Here is a 25,339-nt window from a genome sequence, read left to right on the forward strand (position 1 = left end):
CAACTAAGCCCGTGAGCCACAACTACTGAGCCTGTGCTCTAGAGCCTGCGAGCCACAACTACTGAGCCTGCGTGCTGCAACTACTGAAGCCTGCACGCTGCAACTACTGAAGCCTGCGCGCCTAGAGCCTGTACTCTGCAACAAGAGAAGCCACCACAATGAGAAGCCCACGCACTGCAATGAAGAATAGCCCCTGCTCGCCACAACTAGAGAAAGCCCGCACGCAGCAACGAAGATCCAATGCAGCCAAAAAAATAAATCGATAAAATAAATTAATTAAAAATAATAATAATAAATAAATAAATTTATATTAGAAAAAGACACCTGGGTATGATGTTTTCTTTGTGGGAAGATTAACTGATTCAATTTTTTTAAGTGTTATGAAATTATTTAGGTTTTCTATTTTTCCTTAAGGCAATTCTGTTAAATATATTCCAGGAATGCGTTCATTTTACCTAAATTTAAAATTTTATGGGCAAAAAGTCAAACATATTGTTCTCTAGCTTTTTACCCTCTGCTGACTGTACACAGCCCCTTTTCCCATTCCTAAAGTTGTTTGGCTATGTTGCTCTAAATATGGTTAGGCTCATTTTCTGCCATTTTGGTTTCTACTCATTGTTTTATTGATTTTACTTTATTTGAATCATTTCAATTGTCCTTTTCCTCATTTTTTTAAGCCCTCAGAAAACAAGAGCAAGCTGAGACACATGGACTTTTTCTTACATTTCAGAATCAAGTGAGTGCCTCTCCCATTGCAACAATGAGAATTTCTTTCTACTCTTGTAACATTTAAAGATTCATCTATTACAGGCCATGCAATGAGATGCTCTATCCAGTTTCTAACTTGTTCACATCCAAACACATGTATCCACTCCCCCATCCCTTCCGCCACATCAGCTTGTGCGTCTTCCTTTTCCTCCCTTTTCTGAACATCTTCCCATTCCCCCTTTCTGTTTGAGTCCTTCAAAACCCTGCTAAGGTACACCGCCTACAAGAAACCACCTTAGTTTGTAAATTGAAGTATGACTCCACTCATAGCTCCACAACTAGCCTCCAAGCTCCTTTAGGATCCCTTCTCTCACACTTGAGATACGTAATTAAGGAAGAAAGTATAATTTTCCCAGCTTGGGTCTCACGCCCAAACATTTCTCAGGAGAGGGCAAGACACCATAATTGATATTCCCAACAAGACTGAATTCAACAGGAAAAGTGAATGCCACAAGAAAATCAGGGAGAAGGAGTAGACAGGTCAAAACTACAGATGTCCTAGCTATTTAATATTCAGATTGGCGGTTGGGAAGAGGAAAGGATGCTTGGAGACTTGGCAGGTCAGAGTTTCCGTTCTAATCCACAAGGGGGCGCGAAAGAACCGCTTGCGCGGGTTCCGCCCTGGGAGCTGCCGCTCTAGGCTGCATCCCGCACCTCAACTGCATTTCCGCTGGCGCTCAACCGCTGGAAGCTGCGTCTTGCGGCCTAGTCGCCGGGAACCGTGCAGCATCTTCTCTCATCGTCCCCTATGACCTGCAGCCGACAGTCCCGGCGCCCTGGGTGAGTCATTGCGAGGTCGCGCTGCCCAGGGACCCCCGGCGGCCTCCAAGGCCGGTGCTCCGTCTCCCCGCCCCCGACAGGAGGGGAAACTGAGGCCCGAGATGGGGGGAGCTCCAGCCGCAGGTCACCTCGGAGCCCTTGTTCGCTCCCTGTTCTGAGCCCGTCCCCTCCGCCGCGTGTGGACCTTTCGGGACTCGTGTCCTAGACAAAGAGGCCTCGGGTCACCGCGCCACCGGCCGGCGCCGGTTCGGAGCGTCAGGTCCCCTGGCCTCACCCGCCCCGTGGGGAGACTTGTGCCCGCTGATGTCGACAGACAGGTCGGGTGACGCGTGGGCCCGAGGTCCCGCAGGGGGTCGTGCAGAGCCCGTGTGAACCTGGCCCGAGGGGCGCCAGAACCCCTGATTCACTGCCCATCACCTCCGACTCTAGCGTTTCAGGCCCCAAAGCCGTTCGTCGGTTACCGGTCAAATACTCTGGTGAGCGTTAGCCCATTTCCCCCTAATAAGCTTTAAGGGAAAGTGTTGAAACCTCCATTTTCCAAACGGGTGTTTGAGCTTTAAAGTGAGGGCGCCCCAGCCCCTTGGGCAAGTGCTGCTCCTGAGGGCCTTGAACTGGGGGCCGTGGCCTTCCTGCCATGCGGCAGAGGGGGTGGTCCCTGGGCTGAGGGGGGTTCTGGGAACTGTGTTGCAAAGCCTTGTGCAGGAGAGTGGGGCTGGGTTTGGGGGCCAGAAAGGCCTGAGTTCAGATGCTGACGCAGCCCCTCGTTAGCCGTGGAACCTCGGGTGAGTTACTCCATTCTCCTGAGCTTTCCTTTCCTTCCATGGGGGAAACAGCAAGCAGTCGGGAGGGCAGAGGCCTGGTCTGTGTCTTTGAACCCCCAGTGCCTGGCAAGTGGTTAGTAGGTACTTAGTTGGTATTTTGTGGGTGGAGGAGTACTTGAGGCATTTTTACGAGAAGTTGGTCTTCCTGTGGCCTCTGTTGATGAGGGGAGATGGAGTCTTTCCATGAAGTGAGGATAGTGTTGGGGTCCTGGGCTTGGCTGGGCAGCTTTCCCCTGCCTGGGCGGAGAGCCGGCTGCTGACACGGGCTCCTGTGCCTGGCTCTTCTTCTGCCCTTTGTTGCCCCTGCATTCGGAAGTGATCATGGGCTGCCCGTGCCCTGGTCCCTGGTAGTGCCGGCAGAGGAGTTGCTGAAAGCGTTTCCCCGTGTTTGGAGGGTTCACTCCTGTCCCTTCCCAACTCTGGAGCTGTCCCACTCGGCCGTCCTCCCGCCGCCTTTACACATGCTTCCTGGCCCCTGGTGTGCGGCTTACTGAGTGTTCCCTATGCGAGGCCCAGTGCTAGTTGCAGAGAAGCTTTTAAAAAAGGAAGATAAAGCATGGGTTGTGTCTAAGGAGCTGTGGGCTGGCTGTGGAGCCACTGTTCGGGTAATTTTCACCAAGGGCTTCCCTCCAGGAAGCCAGGTCTGCCTCCCCTCTCTCCCCTTTCCAGGTCCTTAGTCAAGCATGTTTCCTGGTGTGATGTAGTGTGGGAAGTGGCTTGATGTGGGATGAGGGCACTAATCATACTTCATGGAAATCGTTGGTTTTCTTGTTTTTTTGCCTGTCTCTGCTCTGATCTCAAGGTCAGTGTGTGAGTTTTGCCTCTCCGCAGCCTCAGTGCCTGGCAGGTGTCCGGTGCTCAGCAACTGTGCAACAACTGCCCAGCAGGAAAGAAGGAAAGGACAGACGCATCCCGGTGAGGTGGCGTGGCCCATCATGTCATGGAGAATCAGGGGAAGACTGCTTGTGACCCAGCCAGGGGAGAGGTGGGGGCACTTCCTGTGTTTCCTTTTCTTGGAATTGTTCTTCCTATTGGCCAGTATTTATCCCTTGGAGGTCCCTTGGCATGAGATGGAGCCCAGTCCACCAGGGGAGACTTTCCCCATGGCCTGCGGTTATGGTGGCAGGAACCAGAGCAGTATTGCACTTGGACAAGGCTTCAATAGACACCAGACCTCACCTCCGCAGGCAGCCTGAGGTGCCTTTACCCCTCCTACCCCACCCCCGGGTCAAGGCCAGACCAGACCAGGCACGGCCTGTCAGGTGCTGCACGCTCCCAGACCTGTCCTGGACTTTTATCCTGTTCAAGATCCAGCTTCCAGAAACTGTACAGTGTCATTAGAGTTTGCACAAAAGATGATCTGAAAAGGCCTCTGCCTCAGATGCAGATGAGCTGTTGTCCCATGTGGAGTTATAACTTCCGTCCTGTTCATGAGTGGTGGCGTGGCTCGTGGGTGGTAACAGCAGCCCATGCTTGTGAAGTGGCCGCTATGCACGTACTCGGCCTGGGCTTCCCAGGACGTGCTGTGGCCAAGTGGGATCTAGGTCACTCATCCAGGGCTTCTCGATTGTTGCAGAGGAGACCCTGGAGATGTGTCCCCATCCTGTCAAGAAGCGGCTGGACCACGTGCTGCTGAGGTGAGCTCTGTTCCCTGGAGATCTGGGGCTTTGCCTCCCTCAAGGTACAGGCAGGTCCCGCGTGGTCCTGGAAGCAGCTAGAGGAGAGATGAGAGTGGCTTCGACCCGGCCCTCAGCGTTACCCTGTCTGGGGCCTTTGGGAACACACCTGGTTCCTCTTTACGTGCTTGTTTCTGAGAGCCCCTGGGGAGCCCTTCCTCAGACTGTTTGTAATGTTGGCGGCAGAATGTGTGAACGGAGGCAGGGAAAGGATTTCGGTATGCCCACCTGTACCCAGGTGTCAGTCACTTCTCTGCCTCCTCCTAACTTTGGGACCTTCTCTTATTGCTGGTTTCATCCTCCATAAAGCAGGACTACAATGAGGCCATTTGTCCTCAGATCACCTAGTCCCTGTCTTTTACAACCTAAGAACTCTGTCACTTTTCTTTCAGAGGTGTCCTCCCTTTGTCTCTCCCTTCTGGGCCACGTGGAAGGCTTTTTTGCAGGATTAGAAGCAAATACTGGGTCCTTGTGCTCTGTTAGGCCGACTGCTCCAGGCCTCTGCCATTGGCCTCGCTTTTCAGCAAGCCCTCTGTCCTTTCCTGCCCCTGTACTTGGAAGTGATCACGGGCTGCCTGTGGCCTGCATTTTGGTAGTGCAGGCAGAGGAAACATGGTAGGGTTGTCCTGCATTTGGAGGGTTCACATCCTCACCCTGCAGTTCCGGGAGCTTTCCCACACACTCCTGCTTCTTCCGTGCCACACCTCGGGCCTCCAGGGCCTTGGGGTCTATCATGCGTGCATTAGTGTCGTTGTTGGGGCATTCGCTTCCTGCCCCTGCTGTTGGGAACCAGGCCCTGTGTGCTGCTTAAGTTCCCCTTGATGCCCAGTTGCTATCAGTCGGCCATGGCACGTTCCCTAAACCTGGCAATGGCGTCCTTTTCCGCCTTCACTGGTGAATTACACATTGGTCAGCGTTGGCCACCCTGCCATAGGCCATCCACTGTCTCCCTTTTTAGAGTTAACTACTGTTTTTTAATGAGGAAATAGTGTGTCTGTTCAGGAAATAATAACAGCCAACATCTGCAGAACGTTTATTGTCTGGTATCTCTTGCACTAAGTCCTTTCCTGGTGCCTGACGTGCTCTGCTGTGAGCAGGGACGAGGCGGGTGCTCATCCGTGGCTTCTTGTCTGTTGCAGATGCGTCCACTGTGTGCAGAGGTGTCATGGAAGTTGTCATCAGGAGTGGTCTAGACCCCAGTGTCCTTGAGGTAAGATCTCTGGTCCATTCTCTGGAGTGTTGGGTCCTCTGATCCGGTAGTCGTGTGTGTGTGTTCCCAGGGGCTTTGGGTGAAGATGTAGGGGAGCGGAGAGGTGAGCTGAAGGCAGCATCCACGAGTCCCCAGGCCTGCTCACTGCCCCAGCTCTGGGCATCCTGGACCACATCTGGCCCTTCACTGTCTGCAGTGGCTGCTGCAGGGGTGGAGCCTCTAGAGTTCCACTGGGGCAATGAGAGTTGTGGGGTATCTGTCCTTCCCTGGAGTGTGGGCAGAAGGATGTTGTGATGGAAAATGGGTGGACCTGGGCATCAGAGATTCCTCCCCTGGCTTTGAATCCCCTTCTGCTGCTGGCTTAGTCAGTGTCCTGTTCAGAACCTTGTTTTCTTCATTTGAAAAACCAAAGCTGTGTTAGAGGTGACTTTGTGGTTCTTAAGACCACATGATTTCTGTAATTTCCAACTGCAATATTTTCCCATTTTTGTCCAAAGTGACTTCTCTTTTTTTTTTTTTGAGTGGATTTTTTACTGTGCTTTTTTTTTTTTTAATTTATTTTTGGCTGTGTTGGGTCTTTGTTGCTGTGTGCGGGCTTCCTCTAGTTGCGGTGAGCAGGGGCTACCCTTCGTTGTGGTGCGCAGGCTTCTTATTGTCGTGGCTTCTCTTGTTGCGGAGCATGGGCTCTAGGCGCACACGCTTCAGTAGTTGTGGGTTGTGGGCTCTAGAGTGCAGGCTCAGTAGTTGTGGCACATGGGCTTAGTTGCTCCGTGGCATGTGGGATCTTCCCCGGCCAGCGCTCAAACCTGTGTCCCTTGCATTGACAGGCAGATTCTTAACCACTGCGCCACCAGGGAAGCCCCAAAGTGACTTCTCTTTGATTCCCCTTGGGAGAAGGTTCGTGTTGGGCTTTTGCAGGAAAGAATGGCCGCTCCGTGGGTCCTCTGCTTGGCTGGGTGGTTTTCCCAGACTCAGTCTACCGTATAGGCCACTGGCACTCCCTTCTCTTCCTGGAGCTCTCTCTGCCTTGTACGCACCTGCATTCAAAAGGTGGCCATGGGCTGTCTGTGCTCTGGTCGTTGATAATGCAGGGAGAGGAATTGTGGAAAGCAATTTCCCGTGTTTGGAGGGTCCACACCTGTCCCTTTCAAATGCTGGCGCTTTCACACACTCCTGCTTCTCTCCAGCCCGTGCTTTCCAGCCCTCAGGCACTGGGGGCTGCTGTGTGACAGGCAGTGACAAGAGACTTCCGAGCTTGGCCTGTCTCAGCTTGGCCTCCTGTTAGCAGAGCCAGGCTACGTCTGTGTCAGGTTTAGATACTTTACGGGTGTAAGGAACCAGGATGAATTATACGTAATGAATAAGCACGATGTTGGGTGGTGTATAGTCGTTGCTGTACGATTTTCAAAGGGAAGCAGCTTGTTGGAGGTGGCGGACCTGGCCTTTGAAGGAGTGGGATGTGATAGGCCATAGGAAGGTCTTCGGGGGAAGGGAGGAACACGAGGACGATTTGAGGCTGGGGTGAGCATGAGCACCTGGGAGTCCGGTGTACAGGCAGTAATGACAGTGCGGGGGACAGCTGCTGGGGTGGCGGTCCCCACTCCTGCCACAGGGGTAGGGCCGAGTGGGAAGAGCTCCTGAGAGCGAGCTCTCCACCCGTCTCTCTGCCAGTTACTACATTTGCTCTGTCGCCATGAGAAGGCCCATTTTTTAAAGACTGTTCATTTTGACTCTTCTCTGGGAGTTTTGAGATTCCTTTTTGAGCCAGGTTTAGTGTGAAAAGCCCGCAGCTCATGCCTGACTAATTGGGGGCACTCTCACGCGTGTCAGCTTGAAGGAAGACGAGGTAACGTTGGAGAGTTATCCCTGGTCCTGACCTCCTGCCCCGTGGCCTCCTCGTCACTCTGCGGTGCTGCCTTGGAGGAAGCCTCAGGGATGGAAGCTCTGGCCTCTCAGGATGGTGACCTGGGTCCCAGCTCCCCTGGAAGGGCCTCCTCATGGTGAGTAACTGCCGAGGGGCTAAGTCGGCCTGTGTTTCTGAAATAGAAATTCCAAGCTGCCGGCCTCATGTGACTTCCTCCTTTAGGTTGTTCTGGGGCTGTTCACGGATGCTGGCGTAGCAGAGTGAAGAGGGGTGTTGGCCGCCGATCATCATCAGACCTCCTTCTCCTGTTGCCTTAGCACGGTATGGAAGGGCTTTGTCCCTGTGAGCGGGGCAGAGGGCAAGTCCTGGGACTCTGGGGACTTGGGATTCAGAACTGGAGACCTTCAGCTGGCTCTGCCCTTCCCAGCAGGTGCCACAGAGCACCGTGGACCCAGAAGTCTGCTTTCCTTCCGTCTGGACCAGGTCATCCAGTGGCCTCCGTGTCCCCTTGTCTGCTCCTGGTGTAACTTTTTAGAAACAAGAGTTCCCATTGGAGTCTTCTGTGCTGGGCATCGTGTCCTCTAACCCACTTCAATAAATCTTGAAACTGCCTTGCCGCCTTTTATGGTTTTGTTTTCTTTGTTTAATACTTGCTTCCATGTGCACAGCTGGGTATAGAGACAGTGGGTCACAGGGGCAGGTCTTCCAGGTTTCAGTCATTGAGACTTTCCACTTAGCACACTCCTGAGGCCTGACCTAGGGATGGGGGATGGGATGTAGACTTGACATGGGGTTGAATAATCCCAGGTGCTTCTGGGGGCTCAGGTTTAGCAGAGATGGGAATTGTTGGCGGAGGAATGTTTGCTCCAGGGCTTTGGAAGAGATGATGAGGGTGCGGTGGATGTAGAGACAGTCAGGGGCTGAAGTCCTCGAGGAAGCAGGAGCGCCTTGGGCTCTGGGGGTGAAAGTACACGGGGTGGATTTGGGGAGATGGTTTGGAGCAGGGCTGGGAGAGGCATGTGTGAGGAACAGCTGCCCTCGGGAGAACTCTGGGGGTGTGGTGGGCAAAGGCCAGGTGTTGGGGTTACTGGTACAGTAACAATAACAGCAGTGGTGCGCTTCACCACCCTGTGGGTACATGGTACTCTGCTCACCTTTCAGGTGTCATCCACACAGGGGAACTCTCCCAAAGGCCCTGGTGAGAAAGGAGGAGTTCGCTGTCCATTCCTTCCAGTGACGTTGAATCACCTTGACTGGGGCTGAGGTAGAAACCAGGTGGTCAGGCCCACCTTTGTGAGGTCAGCAAATTGCTGGCTTCTGTCAGTGGGAGGCATTCTTGGGCCTGGAGGGTCCACGCTGCCGGGCAGCCGCAGCAGAGGTCCTTGTTTCTGCCGTTCCCCTCTCCTCGGTACCTGCCCAAGGGCCACGTGAAGTCTCCCATTTGCTCTCTTGAAGGACCCCCACCTGCTCTGACTCCTCTCTGGGCCAGTTTCATCCCACCGTGGCCCTAGTCCTCTAGTGAAAAAGGAGCACATGTCCGCCCACTTAGCCAAAGCCCCTTCCTTTCCAGCGAGATTTCGCTGCTGGTTGTTGGCTCGACACTTGGAGCCCTCTTTCTTTAACACCGACTGTCCCCTCATTGCTAAGCAACTTCCTGTTAGCTTTTGGTACCAGTGTCTATGCCCCATTCCCCTCCCCTTTATTCTGTTTATTCTTTCATGGTTTTCTGGACCCCCCCCTACCTCAATCCTATAGCCTGGGGGTCCTTGGTGCCATTTTGTCTATGTCCTGTAGGAGGGGGCGGCGATGGAGCACTGGAGAGGGGAGAGGCACGAGGTGCTGTGGTTGGTGAAGTGGGGGCGGGGAGGGGAGTCACAAGCCTACGGAGGTGTGATCTCTGACCGTGGCTTGGCCCAAGGGCACCAAAATTTCCTTCGTAATTCGCCAGCCTGGTCCGGAGGCATCACTCATTCCTCGCCCTGTTTCCGTGGCATCCTGGTATAATGACTGGAGGTGGGGGTGGGTGAAGTAATGCATTAGAAGTGCAGGTTGCACCACCCTGCCTGCCTGCCCCGCACGTAGCACTCAGTAGAGGACAGCGCTTCCTGGTCGTTAACCTGTTCACTTTCAAATTATAAATGATGCTTGCCCCTGACCCAGCCTCTTAAGTCTGCCCTCCCCTGCCCTCTGCTACCCTCACCCACCTGACCCTCAGCCCCAGCTTAGGCTTCCCACTCGCCAGGGTAGACACGCAGGGCCCTCCCCTGTGACCATGGTCTACTGTCCACCCGCATCTCACACATCACACCCCACAAGCACCATAGGCCCCAGCCGTGCTACGACATAAGGTTCCTGAGCATGCTGCCCTTTTCCTGGCCTGCGTTTTGTGTGCCTGGAACGCCCCTTCCATTTCAGATGCTCGCCTGACTCAGCTTGTGTCACTTCCTGTAGGAAGCCTTCACTGCTAAACCTCCACCCAGACTGGATCCCCTGCCCTTCCTTCCATTGACATCAAGTTCAATTTTGGGTAGGCACAATTCTAGGAAATGATCAATAAAAGAAGGCAAAAGAGCAAAAACCCCTGCCTTTATGCTGCTTCCATTTTAGAGGACAGGGACATACCATAAACGAAGTACTGAAATGTCTAGTGTGCTAGAGAAGAACTGAGAAGAAAAATAGTCAAGCAGAGAAACAGGACAGGAAGTCTGGGGACAAGCAGGGGGCGTGGCCTTTGAATCTGTAGATGGAGAAAGCCTCACCTAGGAGGTGTGATTTGAGTAGAGGGAGGAGCTCTCACCTCTGGGCGTTCACGGCAGCCTGTGCAGTCTCCATCACGGCATGGACCAGCGATGGGAGGAATCTTCCCTCTGGGATACCAGGCCCAGGGAACTGGGGGGACGAGACACCTCTGAGGCCTCTTCAGGGCGACGGCTAATTAGCAACGTCTGCCATGTGGTGAGGGCAGCAGCCGAATCAAGTTGGGATTAGCTAGTCAGGCCAGGCTGTGCACGTCTGGAGGGCAGGCTCTGTATTGTCAGCGCGCAGCCCCTCGCCCCACCCCCCGACCACAGCTCGGTGGACTCGGTGCCATCACCCATGGGCAGGCCTAACCCATGACCTGGTCTAGGACCAAGAACAGTGCTAACCAAGCCAGGCGTGTTTTCCTCTTGGGGGGTTCTTAGCGTGTCAAGAGCCTGAGTGATTGGTTGCAGGAACAAAACCAGGAAGAGATGGAAGAATTAAGTCCCTTTAACAGCAGAGTCCAGAGGTGCAGAGCATTGAGCTCCTGTTGTAGGCAAGAGAACCATTTCTAGAATGTTTACAGGGAGAGGATGAGATTCCAATTTCCAAACCATGTTTGTGCTGCTATACAAGGCCTGGCTATGGAGTCTGAGCAGCACTTGCTACAAGGCCTGGGGTTCAGTTTTCCCTGAATTCTTATAAGCATGGCCAAGTGACCAAAATCCTCGTCTTCCTTTTCTTTCTAAGAGAAGTTACATACACCATCACTGTACCATTAGTAGAGGGAGCTAAATGAGTCTCTGCTCGTAACAGCCTACAGGGTATTACTTACCAGTGTAGTGGCTGACACAGGCGAGGAGCTCAATCTGCATTGAAGGATGAGGGATGAAGCCAGTGGTGGCCTCGACCATGGGTACCAGGAATAGTTCACTGAGGCCCCTCTGCCCCCATGACTACAACTGGCATGTCACCAGGATACCTAACTCGGCCTGCATTAGGAAGCGACCTAGAGAAACCTTTAAGAGCCTGTTGAATTCTGATGTCCCTTAATTGCTGTGGGGCCTGGAGCACATTCTTTTGCCTCCTTGAGCCTCGGTTTCTGGCTCTGTAGTTTGACCATCAGAATAGGACCTACCACGAATAGTAATGATGAAATAGATGATGCTTGTTAAATGCATAACACAGTACCTGCCGCACACTGGGTGCTCTGTACACATCAGCTATTTTTATTCGGTGAGCATGTCTAGCTTGATAGTTAAAATGAAGAACAAATATAAAATGTCATTATGACAGACTCATCAGTCATCTATTAACGTGACACCGTAAATACTTCTTTGCAAATTTGCAGACGTCCCAGTGGGGCTGGTGTTAATCATCCCTACCATTGATTGAACTTTTATTAAATTGCATGCACTGTACTAAGTGAGCCTGTATATATAATTACTTCACTTAATCTTCACAACAACCAGTGAGGTAGACTTAATTATTCTCCATTTTATAAATGAGGAAACCAAAGCTCAGAGAAATGAAGGGACCTGTCTCCCTTCCAATGAATGGTTCAGCTGGCTTACCATTTCCTGGTGTATCAAGTAGTGAAAAATGTTGCAGGCTGATTTCATAAATAGCACAAGCATACGAGGCTGTCAGATGCTTGTTTGTACTGGGAAACTGGAAATTAGGATATTTTACTATTCCCTCCATCTGTTTCAAATTATGGCCTATTATCCAGTCTTCCTAAAATACTCCCCATCTAGATCACCAGCCTTGAGGACTGAACTTGTGAACCTGACATGTACAGAGACGATAGGCATGTTTCAGCCAACGCCAAAGTATCAAGCGCGCATCTCATTACGGCTGTGTCTGAGGCAGGAGTCATCCTAGGTCTCCTAAGCTTGAAAAAACCTTGGCAGGGTATGACCGAGGTGGCCCAAGAACCAGGATTAGGGTCAGAAGGGCTATGATCCTATCAGCAAGTTGGTGCCTGGTACCAGAGGTGAGGCAGCTGGTGGGAGTTTTATGTATAGTATAATCAAGCCAGGAGAACAGCCATCTGGGAGAATGAAGGTTTATTTGTCCATGCAAAAAAGATTTGTCAGGCACTGTGCTGAGAAGCAGGATCTGCCCTCATGGGGATCACATACAGGTATATACATAATAAATTCTATTTCCAGATATTTATGGAACAGTCACTACGTGTGGGCCTTGCTCTAAGCTGTGCACACAATCCTGAACAAAGCTGAGGAGGGGCCTCATGGAGTATACAGTCTAGAACAGCACTGTCCAATATAAACCCATACATGTAATTTAAAATTTTCCGGGCTTCCCTGGTGGCGCAGTGGTAGAGAGTCCACCTGCCGATGCAGGGGACACAGGTTCGTGCTCAGGTCCGGGAAGATCCCGCATGCCGCAGAGTGGCTGGGCCCGTGAGCCATGGCTGTTGAGCCTGTGCGTCCGGAGCCTGTGCTCCGCAACGGGAGAGGCCACAACAGTGAGAGGCCCGCGTACCGCAAAATAAAAAGGAAAAATTTTCCTACTAGCTGCGTTAAAGAAATAAAAAGCAGATGAAATACATTTTAGTAATACGGTTTTATTTGATTCACTACATCAAAAAATATTTTCATTTCAACATATAATTAATATAAAAATCATTGAGATGTTTTATATTTTTCCCCCAAACTAAATATTTGAAATCTAGTGTACATTTCATGCTTATAGCACATCTTGGTTATGCTTACAGCACATGTGGCTGGTGGCTACCTTATTGGACAGCACACAGATCTAGATGATGAGGGGTTCGAGGCTAATTCCACGAAAGAAGAGTGTTGCAAGGATGCCTTCTTTACAGGAAGGCTGCTGCATCTGGTACAGAAGCTCCTCCAGCCTGGGTTCCCCATCCCCTGGAATCCCTCTTCCCCATCTCGGCAGAGCAGGGCCAGGTATATATCAGGTGTGCCGGATGGAATCCCTGCATCATGTTCCAGAAGCTACTGGAGGCAGGATGCCAAGTTCCGTAGTGCTTGCCCAGCATAAGCCGCACCTCCTAGAGTTAACCTTAGTGTGCTGGGAGTGCGTTCATTCAGTCAGTTACTACTTGTTAATTGAGCACCTACTAAGTGCCAGCCTCTGTGCTAAGTAAGCACTGGGAACACACACCAGTGAACATAGACAGTTGATAGCTCACAGTCCCATCATGATAAACAAGTAACCCACAAATGAAGAAATCATTAAAAACTGTAAGAAATGCTATGGAGGACAAATGACAGGTGCTGTGAGATTCAACAGGGCCACCTGACCTCTTTGGGGGTCAGAGAAGTTATCCCGGAGGAAGTAGAATTAACTGGGCAAAGGAGGAGTGGTCCACGTGCAAAAGCAGCATGGGGGATGCAGGGAGGAGCTCTAAGACAGCCAGTGGGGATGGCATGCACCATTGAGGATTAGGGCAGCAGCCTGGAGTGGCTGGGAGAGCGCTAGCTTTGGAGTCGCACGGATCTGGTCCAACCCAACCAGAAACTTGGGTGACAAGTTTCAACCTGTCTGGGCCCCAGTTACCTCCTTTAGAGGGATGTGGTGAAGATTAAACAGAGTGATGTATGAAAACTCTTGATATAGCAAATGCCCTACCTCATTGTTAAATTATTGACCTTTGTTATTATTTATTGAAGGTTCTTCTGTACCATATCAAGAAGATGGCTAAGTTTTGTGTTTGTTTCCTTCTCTTGGGGACTTCAGAAGGCTCCAAAGTAGAAGTGTTTGGAGAAGTGGAGACAGAAACCTCCCCCACCCCTTTATTTTTTCCCTTGCTTTATTTTTACTAGAAAATTTGAACAGTACAAGTAATAGATGACTTTTAAAAATAACCTTTTATTTTGATAGTTTTAGATTTGCAGAAGAGTTTAAAACCTAGTACAAAGAGTTCCCATGTATCCTTCACCCAGGTGCCCCTAATAAGCACATTTGTCAAAATTAAGAAGTTAATCCTGGTACCTTACCATTAACTGAACTCCAAGTTCAGTTTGGATTTCACCGGTTTCCCCACTCATGTCCATTTTCTGTGCCAGGATCCAATCCAGAATACCACATTACATTTAGTCATTATGTTTCCTTAATATCCTCCAATCTGCAACAGTTTCTCAGTCTTTCCTTATTTTTCATGACCTTGACAGTTTTTTGTTTTTGGCTGCTAAGTATGTGAGATCTTAGTTCCCCGACCAGGAATCGAACCTGTGCCGCTTGCATTGGGAGCACGGAGTCTTTTTTTTTTTTTTTTAAGGTCACTGCAGTAGTGGTTGGAATAAGAGGCTGAAAGGATTTTTGTTTTTTGTTTTTTTTTTGGCTGTGTTGGATCTTTGTTGCTGCGCGCGCGCTTTCTCTAGTTGCGGCGAGTGGGGGGCTACTCTTCGTTGCTGTGCGCAGGCTTCTCATTGCGGTGGCTTCTCTTGTTGCGGAGCACGGGCTCTAGGCACGCGGGCTCAGTAGCTGTGGCTCGCGGGCCCTAGAGCGCAGGCTTGGTAGTTGTGGCACCTCGGCCTAGGTGCTCTGTGGCATGTGGGATCTTCCTGGATCTGGGATCGAACCTGTGCCTGCATTGGCAGGCAGATTCTTAACCACTGGGCCACCAGGGAAGTCCCGACGTTGACAGTTTTGAAATGTGTTGGTAAGATATTTTGTAGAATGTCTCTCAATTTGGACTTTTCTGATGTTTTCTCATGATTAGACTGGAGTTATGGGTTTGGGGGAAGAATATCACAGAGGTGAAAAGGCCCTCTTATCACATCCTATCGGAGTATATAACATGACTTATCACCAGTGATATTAACCTTGATTACTTGGTTAAGGTGGTAGCTGCCAGACTTCCCCACTATAAAGTTACTATTTTTTCTTTCCATACTCTAGTCTTTGGAATATAGGCTTGATTTTAATAGATTTTTAAGAAAACATATTTGGAAATCTTTGCCCAACAGTGAGAGAGTATATCTCTTTCTCAAGCACATTTGAAGTATTTACAAATAATGACCACATTATCTGCTGCAAAGCGAGTCTCAAATACCAATGCATCAGTATCACATAGATTACAATATGACTATAACATAAAGACACGTAAAAACAAAACATACGTATACGAACATACGTATACGAACATACGTATACGAACATACCGTATATCAAAACTTGGGGAATGCAGCTAAAACAGTACATAAGGAGAAGTTTATAACTTTGAAGGCCTTCATTGAGAAATTCCCTACAGTAAGGGGAGCCTGTGACTCATCACACAGGAGACTTACCTCCACTGACCAGTGTGGACAGGAGTTCAGAGGGTTTCTCCCCAGTGTTATGGTCTTGGGCACTCCTCCAGGACTTTAGCAAAACCCTGAGGGAATCAGAACCGCAGTGAACCACTGAGATTGAATGGCCCACCAGTTCCGAAAAATGGAGGCACAGAACAGTTCCTATTCGATTCTACAAAGAAAAGGGATAAAGGGAACTATGTTCAATATGCTGTGATAGGGACTTCCCTGGTGGTCCAGTGGTTAAGACTCTGCGCTTCCAATGCAAGGGGCGCAGGTTTGATCCCTGGTCAGGGGACTAAGATCCCACATGCATGCCGTAACTAAGAGTTTGCATGCCACAACTAAGGAGCCCGCCTGCCGCAATAAGACCCAACTCAACCAAATAAATAAATAAATATTTTAAAAAATCCTGTGGGGCTTCCCTGGTGGCGCGGTGGTTGAGAGTCCGCCTGCCGATGCAGGGGACGTGGGTTCGTGCCCTGGTCCGGGAGGATCCCACATGCCGCGGAGCGGCTGGGCCCGTGATCCATGGCCGCTGAGCCTGCGCGTCCGGAGCCTGTGCTCCGCAACGGGAGAGGCCACAACAGTGAGAGGCCTGCATACCGCAAAAAAAAAAAAAAAAAAAAATCCTGTGATAAACCATAAAGGAAAAGAATATAAAAAAGAATATATATACGTGTATAACTGAGTCACTATGCTGTACAGCAGAGATTGGCACAGCATTGTAAATCAACTATACTTCAATTAAAAAAAAAAAAAGGGATGAGATATTTTCCCCACCCTAGCTTTGTGAAATAAGTTTCAGTTGTGATATCCATCAGAGGTGTTGAGGGAAACCAGAGTTTACATTATCTTTGATTTAGATCTGCTAAAGACATTGTTTTGTTGGGAGCAGGAGTTTTATAATTTTTTTAAAAAGCTGTCCTTTCCAAATGCAAGAAAGACAGCTTCTCAACAGTGAAAAAAGTACACAAGAATATAGGTTTAACCTCTTCTTAAAATAAAAAATTCTAAGTAACGAAGTTTGCTCCAACGTCACAGGTATTGCCTTTAAGTGCTACCTTTTTCAGAATGTGCCACCTCCTTGTAAAACTCTCGCCACTTCTAATAGACCCTGTGTGGGTTCTGCTCTCATAGGTTTAGCTGTCTTCTGCTTGAGGTGATCAAGCCTGGGAATACAAAGCTTCAAAGTGCCGATTCTTTGAGCTGTTCCCTGGCAGCTTTACCAGGGAGATCGTTAACGGTTAGGGTGGGATTCCTTGAGCTCCCTTGGAATGGGCTTGTTGAGGACCACCCTTCCCCACCAGAGAAGAATGTACTAAGAAAACCTACCCTTCTCTTTCAGTCAAGCATTTTCTATGGCATGCGCTCAACCAAGCATCCCCAGCATCTCTGCTTCTCAGCTATGAAGTATGATGTGAATGGTTCCCAGGAGGGGCACAGTGCACATCCCTATGTGGCAAACCTGCCTACCTTCAGTGGAAGGTGGATGGAGACATGCCTGGGATAAACCTAGAGTATGTCTCTAACTGTATGCAAAAAACCAGAATGAGTGTGGAGTTAGAAGTCCACACATAGGGAGAGGCAGAGCTGCAGGACAGGGAGTCCCAGAGGAATTCCAGTCCCCCGTGCTTGTTGTCTTGAAGGCCCAACTTGACCTCTGCCCTCCCCTTATTTGATGACGTAAGCTTTCCAATAAATATTTCTTTTTAAAGTATAAGTTAGATTTCCGTCGCCAATGCATCCTCGCTAAAAGCCTGAGTTTTCCCCTTAACTTGCCCCAAATGGCCAGTTGTTAAGGTGTTCCATGGAGGGTTTGCTTATCCCGGTTGATCTTGCCTACCTAACGGGGATTCCAGCAAACAGGGCAGTGTATTGAGGTCTCAGAATAAACATGCAGTGACAGCCTTTGCTCCTGGCATTCAGACATCCGTCCATTCTCCGTGGCTTGTCCTTATTTGTTGGTCACTAAATTTATTTCCTGGTATTAAAAATAAAAGAGTAGGCACACTCCGTCCATGCGGGAGATGTATGTGTGATTTGGACCTTTTGACTGGAGGGGATGTTCTGGGGCAGCCACTCCAGTGGGGGCCCAAGTTGGCAATTAAGACTGCCTGGAAAATGGTGCTTTCAAGAGTGGGGGAAGTGAGCTCAGAGGAGCTCAAGGGGCCTGTAGCGAGAAGAGGAGGACACCAGCCAAGGCAGTCCTAGTATGTGCAAGGCCTTGGCAAATATTTTTTGTATAGCCCCTGTCTATATAAACAATTTTCTTAAAAATGTATTACAGAGGGGAATTCCCTGGTGGTCCAGTGGTTAGGACTCCGTGCCCTCACTGCCAAGGGCCTGGGTTCCATCCCTGGTCGGGGAACTAAGATCCCACGAGCCACGCTGCGTGACCAAAAAAAAAAAAAAAAAAAAAAAATTCTTGGGCCCCATGTGGAGCACTGTGATTTACTGATGAAGATTTAGATAATGGGTAGAGAAGAGGTGCTGAGACTTTATTTCTTGTCCTATCAGTGCACGTGAAGATTCTTGGTAATATCCAGACATCATCTCTTCCTCTTCAACTCCAAGAACCATCTTTTCATGTTATTTATTGTAAAATGTGCCATTCTTGCTTAGTTTCTTATTTCCCACTGCAAAAAAAGGTATGCCATTTGGAACCTGTTAGTATTGAAGCAATATAGATCTTCTTAACTTCGTATTTCTTTAATACATTTCTTTCCTTATATATTACATTACAATTCATACATTACTCATGATGCAGCATCCATGGTTGTGGTCCCTACGTACTGGTTTCCAAGGACCCTCTCAAAGATTTTTACTGTGCCTCATTGATGAGAACTACGAATATAAATCTTACCCGGAGTATGCGGGAAAATGAGAATGATGATTTATTTTCTGGTCATGTTAAATTTATCATTTGCAATACTGTTTTGTAAATGTGGAGTAATACATCTGCCAATCATGACTTGAACTTTCTTTTTTTTTTTGGTAGAAAGGAAAGTTGCTTTAATCAGAAAGCCAGCAATCTGGGGAGAAGGTAGACTCATGTCCCAAGAACAACTCCAAAGATTCTGCTAAGCCATGACAATTTTTAAAGGGAAAAAGGGGAAATAATCGCAGTTAAATATTAAGGAGGTCATATTCTTTGTCATTTTTCCATTGCGTGCAGACCTGCTGACTTCTGATCTTCCTCTGGGTGCTCTCCTGCCCGCGTGGTCTGCCTGCAAGTTTACCAAGGGGAAGCTAGGGGTAGATAGTAAGTCATTCTTTAACTACTTAATTCTTCATTATTACTCCTTCTAATCCAGGAAAGGAATCAACAGGTTAGGCAAGGCACTGTGTACATTCAGTAAAGCAAAAATCAGAAGTTAGGTTAAACGTTACCTAGTGATATCATTTTTATGATTAAGGTCTGAGAAAAACAGAGATGAACAAACAGAAAAGGGACAAAAGAGATGCTTACATATCTACTGTACAAAAGCCTAGATTTGCTGAGATGACTGTATTTCTCTTTTTATTACAAGTCTTTTCTCTGAAGTCAATATTTCATTCTCTTTCTTGGTAATATATATTTTCTCTCTCTTTAACTAATTTTATTCTTTTTTTCCAATTCTGGTTTCATTTATTTAAATTAATTTTTATTGGAGTATAGTTGCTTTACAATGTTGTGTTAGTTTCTACTGTACAGCAAAATGAATCAGCTATACATACACATATATTCCCTCTTTTTCAGATTTCCTTCCCATTTAGGTCACCACAGTGCATTAAGTAGTTCCCTGTGCTATACAGTATGTTCTCATTAGTTATCTATTTTATACATAGTATCAATAGTGTATGTATGTCAATCCCAATGCATCCATCTTCATTAAATTCCTTCTTGAGAAATTCTGTTCATTTTTATTTCTGGCTCCCTAGCATCGCTTTGGATTTGGACTCCGCTATCCAGAGTATTCACCAAGCCTCGGGGCTTCACGTCTTTTGAGAATCGGCTCAGCTGGTTTTCTAGGTTCTCATCCAAGTCTCTGCAAGAAACTATTGGTTCAGCCAGAGCTTAGGGCTGAGTCCTCTAGGATGCTATTGGAACACACTCTCCAGCTTGGCTTTGACCCTTTGGAGACTGACTGAACTCGCTAGGCAGTCAACCAGCTGCATTATTGCCCAGCTTACATCTCTTTATCTCAGTTAAAAAGTTATCATGAGGGTTTGGGTCAAGGGCCTTTCAGGCATAATATGGTTACACACAGGCGTTCCCAACCTATTAGTCTCTGATTCTATCACAAAAACCAGATAGGATTACTTGCTATAACTTATTCTTGGGAATCCCTTACTGGCTCCTAGAGCTCATTGGTCCCTCTCTAAGGGTCTACATACTACCTATTTGGGAACAATTACAGTTTTGGTTTTTTTTAAAATAAATTTATTTATTTTATTTATTTATTTTTGGCTGCTTTGGTTCTTCGTTGCTGTGCACGGCTTTCTCTAGTTGCGGCGAGCGGGGGCCACTCCGGTGCGGTGCGCAGGCTTCTCATTGCAGTGGCTTCTCTTGTGGTGGAGCACGGGCTCTAGGCACGCGGGCTTCAGTAGTTGTGGCTCACAGGCTCTAGAGCGCAGGCTCAGTAGTTGTGGCGCATGGGCTTAGTTGCTCCATGGCATGTGGGATCTTCCCAGACCAGGGATTGAATCCGTGTCCCCTGCAGTGGCAGGCGGATTCTTAACCACTGCGCCACCAGGGAAGCCCCTCGATTATAGTTTTGAGTGAGTTAGAATTCGCCACACAGTTTGTCAGGTCTATCAGAATTTATTGAAGGGCTTCTTAACTTAGGGTTTGTGAACTTGCATGGGAATAAATTACATCTTTATTTTCACTAATCTCTGACTGAGATTTCGCATGTTTTCTAATTGTTAATGTAAGCAACAAAGCACAGTAATATTAGCATGACCTTGACTTTGTTGCCAATACAAATCATGGATTTTTCACATCATGCTGGAGTCGTTGTAGACATTTCAAAACATCTTTCAAGTTCACAACTACTTCAAAATTATGGTACTTATAAGACCTGCTGCTAGATCTCGTTATTTAATGCATTACTAAAGAGGCACATATATTACCATATTGCAGGTTTAAAAAATATTCTAATAGCTTTATTTTAATATAATCGGCCTCCCTTGCAATCTGACATATTTCATTTGATGCATTTAAAAATACGACTCTGAGAAGAAGCCTGTAGGTGTCACCAGTTTGCCACAGGGGCTCATGTACAGAAATTCATGCTTGTCATGATGGTAGCAGCTCCTTCTCAGAAGCCTCAGGGGCCAGAGCTCTGCCCAGAACTCCCCTTTGCCCAGACAGATCTCTCGAGGGGCAAAAGAACCCTCAGCCTCAACTTTGGGTTCTTGTCTTCTCTTCACTCAGACTAAGCTAACGCTAGTGAAGCTTTCCTTTCGACTACATGTCTTGAACTCTTTAGGCCATAATCACTGCATTCCTGAATTATGATTGCTTTCAATGCTGACCACAGTCCTGCCTTCCACACACCACACCAGCGGGAGCACAGGAAAGGGGCCTGTGAGCAGAGTGAGAAGAGTGGCCCCCTTCGTACAAGGTACATCCATCCCTTGTTCTCCATGGCTTAAGACAGATGAGAGCACCATGTCATTACACTGGTTGGAGGCATGAAAAGTACATCGATGGAAAGAGCACATCGGCATTGCAGATCAACATCTCAAAAGTCCTTGGAGGAAACAGGCATGGCTGCTTCTGCCAAAGGGAGTGAGGTGACCACCCTGGGGGCTAGCTGGGGAAGGGACAGCAGAACACCCAGAGTAAAGGACATCTGCTGCCCTTTTCTCCCATTTCCCTGGCTTAAGTAGGTCAGAGGGGCACTGTGGTCTGAACAGAGAAGTGCAAGCCAATACCTGGGTCCACACTTGCAGCTCAAGTGTCTGCAATGCATTGTTGGTGGCTCACAATCTTAAACCTAGCCTGGTTCCAAAGTGAGTGAGAATCATCAAAATCATACTAAAACTATTTTGGCAGCCCAATCTTGCACAAAGGGTGAAAGAACTACTGTATCCGATAGCAAGAGTGAGGTCCTTTCCTGGCTGTCCTCTTGGAACCAGAGCTGGCTATGGGGCTCCATGACATGGATCCTGGAGTATCTCAGGGCATCTGGGCAACCCCACACATAAGTGAGAGGGGGTGGGGGTAAGATAGAGGGTTGAAGAGTTCTTCAAAGAAAAGAAATGGAGAATGAGACGCACCCAGGATGGACATGGTCTGGGACAGGGTAGCTGTTCCTAGACAGCACCTCTGGCCAGCCCCAACCACTGAAGTGAGACTTATAAGATTTCAAGGTAGAAAGTTATGGCCAACAGGACCCACATGGGGCCTGGTCTGGATTGGGGCACCTGGCCAAGATGGCATTGGTGGCCTTGGAGGGGCACTCAGAAAATTTTGGGGACTACCAATCCAAAATGCAGTACCATTTGAGGCAAAAGGTCTGGGGCAGGGGACCTCTTACCTAGATCTAATTGATATTTTCTACCTCTACCACTGGATATTATTCACTAAGACTTACCGGTCCAGCAAGAAACTGGGTTCAACACTGAGCCAATGAATCTTCCAGCCACTCACCCATCCATCCAACAAATGTTCACTGAGCACATACACTGTGCTAGTATTGCATTAGGTTCAGGAGAAATAGAAGTGGATCTTCTCAACCATTATCCACACCAAGCTAGTTCTGCACAACTGAAAAATGAAGAAAAGGAAAAAAACTGGCTACAGATGACATACCTCTCATACATCTGTTCAGTTAAACACTTTTCTCAATTATGGCTTTTGAAAACTGTTCCATTTACTATGGTTCCACACAATTTACCCGAAAACTTAGTGGCTTAGAACAATGACAATATTTATTTTGCTCATGAATCTGCTATCTGGGCTGGGGTTATCTTGTCTCTACTTTGCTTGCTTTCAGGTGAGTTGGCTTGAAGCCTGGGGACTGGAATCATCTGAAGCCTTCCTCACTCACATGTCTGGCCATTGATGTTGTCAGCTGAGACAGGTTGTCTCAGATTGTCAGCTGGAACATCTCCACATGCTCTCTTCATGTGGTCTGAGCTTCCTCCCAGTATGGTGACTGGGTACTGAGGGTGAGCATTGCAAAAGGGGGTAAGCCAGGTGGAAGCTGACTCCTCTTAATGACCTAGCCCCAGAAGTCACCAAGCATTACTTCTGCCCTATTGGCCAGAACAGTCACAGCAGCCAACCAGACTCAAGGAGAGGAAATATGGATCCATCTCTCAGTGGGAAGATGTTGGTTATGTTGTAAGAACTGGGGGATGGATTATATATATTGGTGAGGTCAATTCAGGAAAAACGTCTGCCACATAAGGTTGATACAACTGCTCCCTTTTTTTTCGAAATACCTTTAATACACAGTAATTAGGTACATGATACAAAGTGATTATTCTGACAGTACAGTTTCAGATGAAGACAATTCCCCAATTCATTCTACTTTTATAGTGAGAATTTACAATGTAGAACAGATTTGAATTGTGCCCTGTTTGGAGAATCCAAATGTTTTATTCTGTATAGCATTTCATATGTCTTTTCAGTCTATTGTGCATGCACAATTTTCGCATATGTTTCAAAGTGTTCTGATGTTTAATTTTCCCTCAAGGTGTTTTGTGTGTGTTGTAACTTTATTTTTATGTTGGTTTAAGAGAGACCCTGAAAAATTTTTTAAAAATTGGAAAAGAAAAAGATGCAGAAATATAATATCACCTTTAAAAAATGACTGCTCACTTGTATCTTTCCTCCACCCACGACCCCTCACCTAATATTAAATTTTGTCTTCTTGGTCAGTACATTAGTCCTTATACATTACATTCTTTATGTAGAAGCCACATTCTTTTTTTTTAGCATTTTATTTTATATAGGAGTATAGTAGATTAACAGTATTGTGTTATTTTCAGGTGTACAGCAAAGTGATTCAGTTTCATTTATTTATTTGTTTTTTGGCCACACCATGTGGCCTGTGGGATCTTAGTTCCCCGACCAAGGATCGAACCCGTGCCCCCTGCATTGGGAGTGCAGAGTCTTAACCACTGGACCTCCAGGGAAGTCCCACAAAGTGATTCAGTTACACGTATACATGTATCTATTCTTTTTCAAATTCTTTTCCCATTTAGGTTGTTACATATTATTGAGCAGAGCTCCCTGAGCTCTACAGTAGGTCCTTGTTGGTTATCCATTTTAAATATAGCAGTGTGTACATATCAATCCCAAACCCCCTAACTATCCTTCCCCCCCGCAGAAGCCATATTCTTAATTTTAAATTATTTATTTATTGCTTATATGATTTTTGTTTCCATTGTTCCATTGCTACATTTTTGTCTGTTAAAAATATTTAGGTGTCTTGGGTTGGAATTGAACACCTATCTTATTCCCATTAAAATTAATGGAATGGCTTCCCTGGTGGCGCAGTGGTTGAGAATCCACCTGCCAATGCAGGGGACACGGGTTCGAGCCCTGGTCCAGGAAGATCCCACATGCCATGGAGCAACTAAGCCAGTGCGCCACAACTACTGAGCCTGTGCACTAGAGCTCGTGAGCCACAGCTACTGAGCCCACGTGCTACAACTACTGAAGCCCATGTGCCTAGAGCCCGTGCTCCATGACAAGAGAAGCCACCACAATGAGAAGCCTGCACACCACAACAAAGAGTAGCCCCCGCTCTCTGCAACTAGAGAAAGCCTGCGCACAGCAACGAAGACCCAATGCAGCCAAAAATAAATAAATAAATAAAATTAAAAAAATAATGGAAATATATATTTTTTTCATTTATCAGCTTTTCACTTAGAGGCAGAATTTTCAGGAATGAATTAAAGTCATCAGGTGGGAGATAGATGTACTTTCATCATCTCCCTAAAAGCTTTGACAGCCTCCCAGTCCTCTGTGTCTGTCATTTTTCCAGTTCCCATCACCCATTGCTCTTCTAAGCTATCACCTCCATTATCAGCTCCTTACCTGTCTGACATATTACAGATGTTCCATATTTATTATGTTAGGAATGAATCTGGTTGAAAGTAACAGGTAACTTGACAAACTGTGGTCTAAAAAAGATTTTTTCCCCCCCTCATAAAACAGGAAGGCAGTCCAGGGTTTGTGCAGCTGCTTGAGTATGACCTAAGGTACCAGGCTTCTTTTGTCCTTTTATTTCATCTTCCTTAGCACAATCCTCCTCATGGTCTCAAGATGACTGCTGCACCTCCGGGTGTTGTGCCTTAATTCCAAGCATGAAGTATGGGAAGGGTGAAGGTCACAAACTTCTCCAAAGAGTTCCTTTTTATTGTGGAAGGGAAGCTGTCCCTTGGGACTTCTGCCTACATCTTATTGGCCAGGACTTTGTCTTATTGCCACTTCTAGCTGCAAGGGAAGGTGGGAACTGTGTGCTTTGCTTTCCAGCCTCTGTAGTTTGGAAAGGCAAGGGATAAGTGATTGGAATAAATATTGAGAGCCTCTTACAACATGTGCCACACTGCGTTTAATTGAAATGTATTGCTTCGATCCACAAAGTATCCTGGATATAGCCTGTTCTTGTCCTGGAACATTCTTCCTTTTCCTTTTCTCTCCTCTAGTTACTTTCCTGGGTATGTATGTGTGTGTGTCGGGGGGAGGAGACAAAATATTGAGGAAACACTCTTATTTTTTTTTTTTTTCCCGTGAGGGTACCAGTTCCCTTGTTACTCCTTCCTCCATGGTCTCTTCTAACTGAGGGTAAGGAGGAGGAGTCAGCATCTTCTTTGCTCCGTTCTGCTCTTTTCAGACACCGTGACTTCAGCACTACTATCCTGATCCCTTCCTCTCTGAATATCAAGGACAGTCTCAAGGCCAGGTTCTCCCTCCTCTTCTTTCTCAGCCCAAGTTTCCTCCTTTACACTCCCAAGGGACTTGAGCTGTATCTCTCTAATGGTATTTATCATTTTCTTCGTTGAAGCTGAAACCAAATGATTGGAAGTGGTACTGTTTACGAAATGTGTGGTGCATTGTAGGTGCTCAAACCGGTAGCTCTTGCTATTATTACTACTATTAATAATGTCTTATCGCCTATATCAGACTCAGCTCCTTAATGACAGGCTCTGAATCTGATGTCCGATTCATCTTTGTAACACACATC

General features: G+C 47.6%; 1 long non-coding RNA gene and 3 other non-coding genes across 16 annotated transcripts; all 4 read left to right on the top strand.

Annotated features, from left to right (window-relative positions):
- Window positions 1-1,388: 1,388 nt before the first annotated feature.
- On the top strand, window positions 1,389-7,730 carry LOC137207821 (uncharacterized). 13 transcript variants are annotated; one of them, XR_010935300.1, is made up of 8 exons: window positions 1,423-1,548; window positions 1,978-2,024; window positions 3,201-3,354; window positions 3,425-4,006; window positions 5,185-5,255; window positions 7,086-7,255; window positions 7,342-7,440; window positions 7,547-7,730. It is a non-coding gene; the product is annotated as an uncharacterized lncRNA (long non-coding RNA). The 13 variants fall into 13 exon arrangements; XR_010935287.1 differs by lacking the exon at window positions 1,978-2,024 and having other exon boundaries at window positions 1,389-1,548; XR_010935298.1 differs by lacking the exon at window positions 1,978-2,024 and having other exon boundaries at window positions 1,389-1,548; window positions 7,550-7,730.
- Window positions 2,671-2,804, top strand: LOC137208296 (small nucleolar RNA SNORA71). Its single transcript, XR_010935601.1, has one exon. It is a non-coding gene; the product is annotated as a small nucleolar RNA SNORA71 (small nucleolar RNA).
- Window positions 4,592-4,724, top strand: LOC137208298 (small nucleolar RNA SNORA71). The gene has a single exon (XR_010935603.1). It is a non-coding gene; the product is annotated as a small nucleolar RNA SNORA71 (small nucleolar RNA).
- LOC137208293 (small nucleolar RNA SNORA71) lies at window positions 6,291-6,425 on the top strand. The gene has a single exon (XR_010935599.1). It is a non-coding gene; the product is annotated as a small nucleolar RNA SNORA71 (small nucleolar RNA).
- Window positions 7,731-25,339: the final 17,609 nt, after the last annotated feature.

Source organism: Pseudorca crassidens, chromosome 15 (assembly GCF_039906515.1).
Source record: "Pseudorca crassidens isolate mPseCra1 chromosome 15, mPseCra1.hap1, whole genome shotgun sequence".
Taxonomy (NCBI): Eukaryota; Metazoa; Chordata; class Mammalia; order Artiodactyla; family Delphinidae; genus Pseudorca; species Pseudorca crassidens.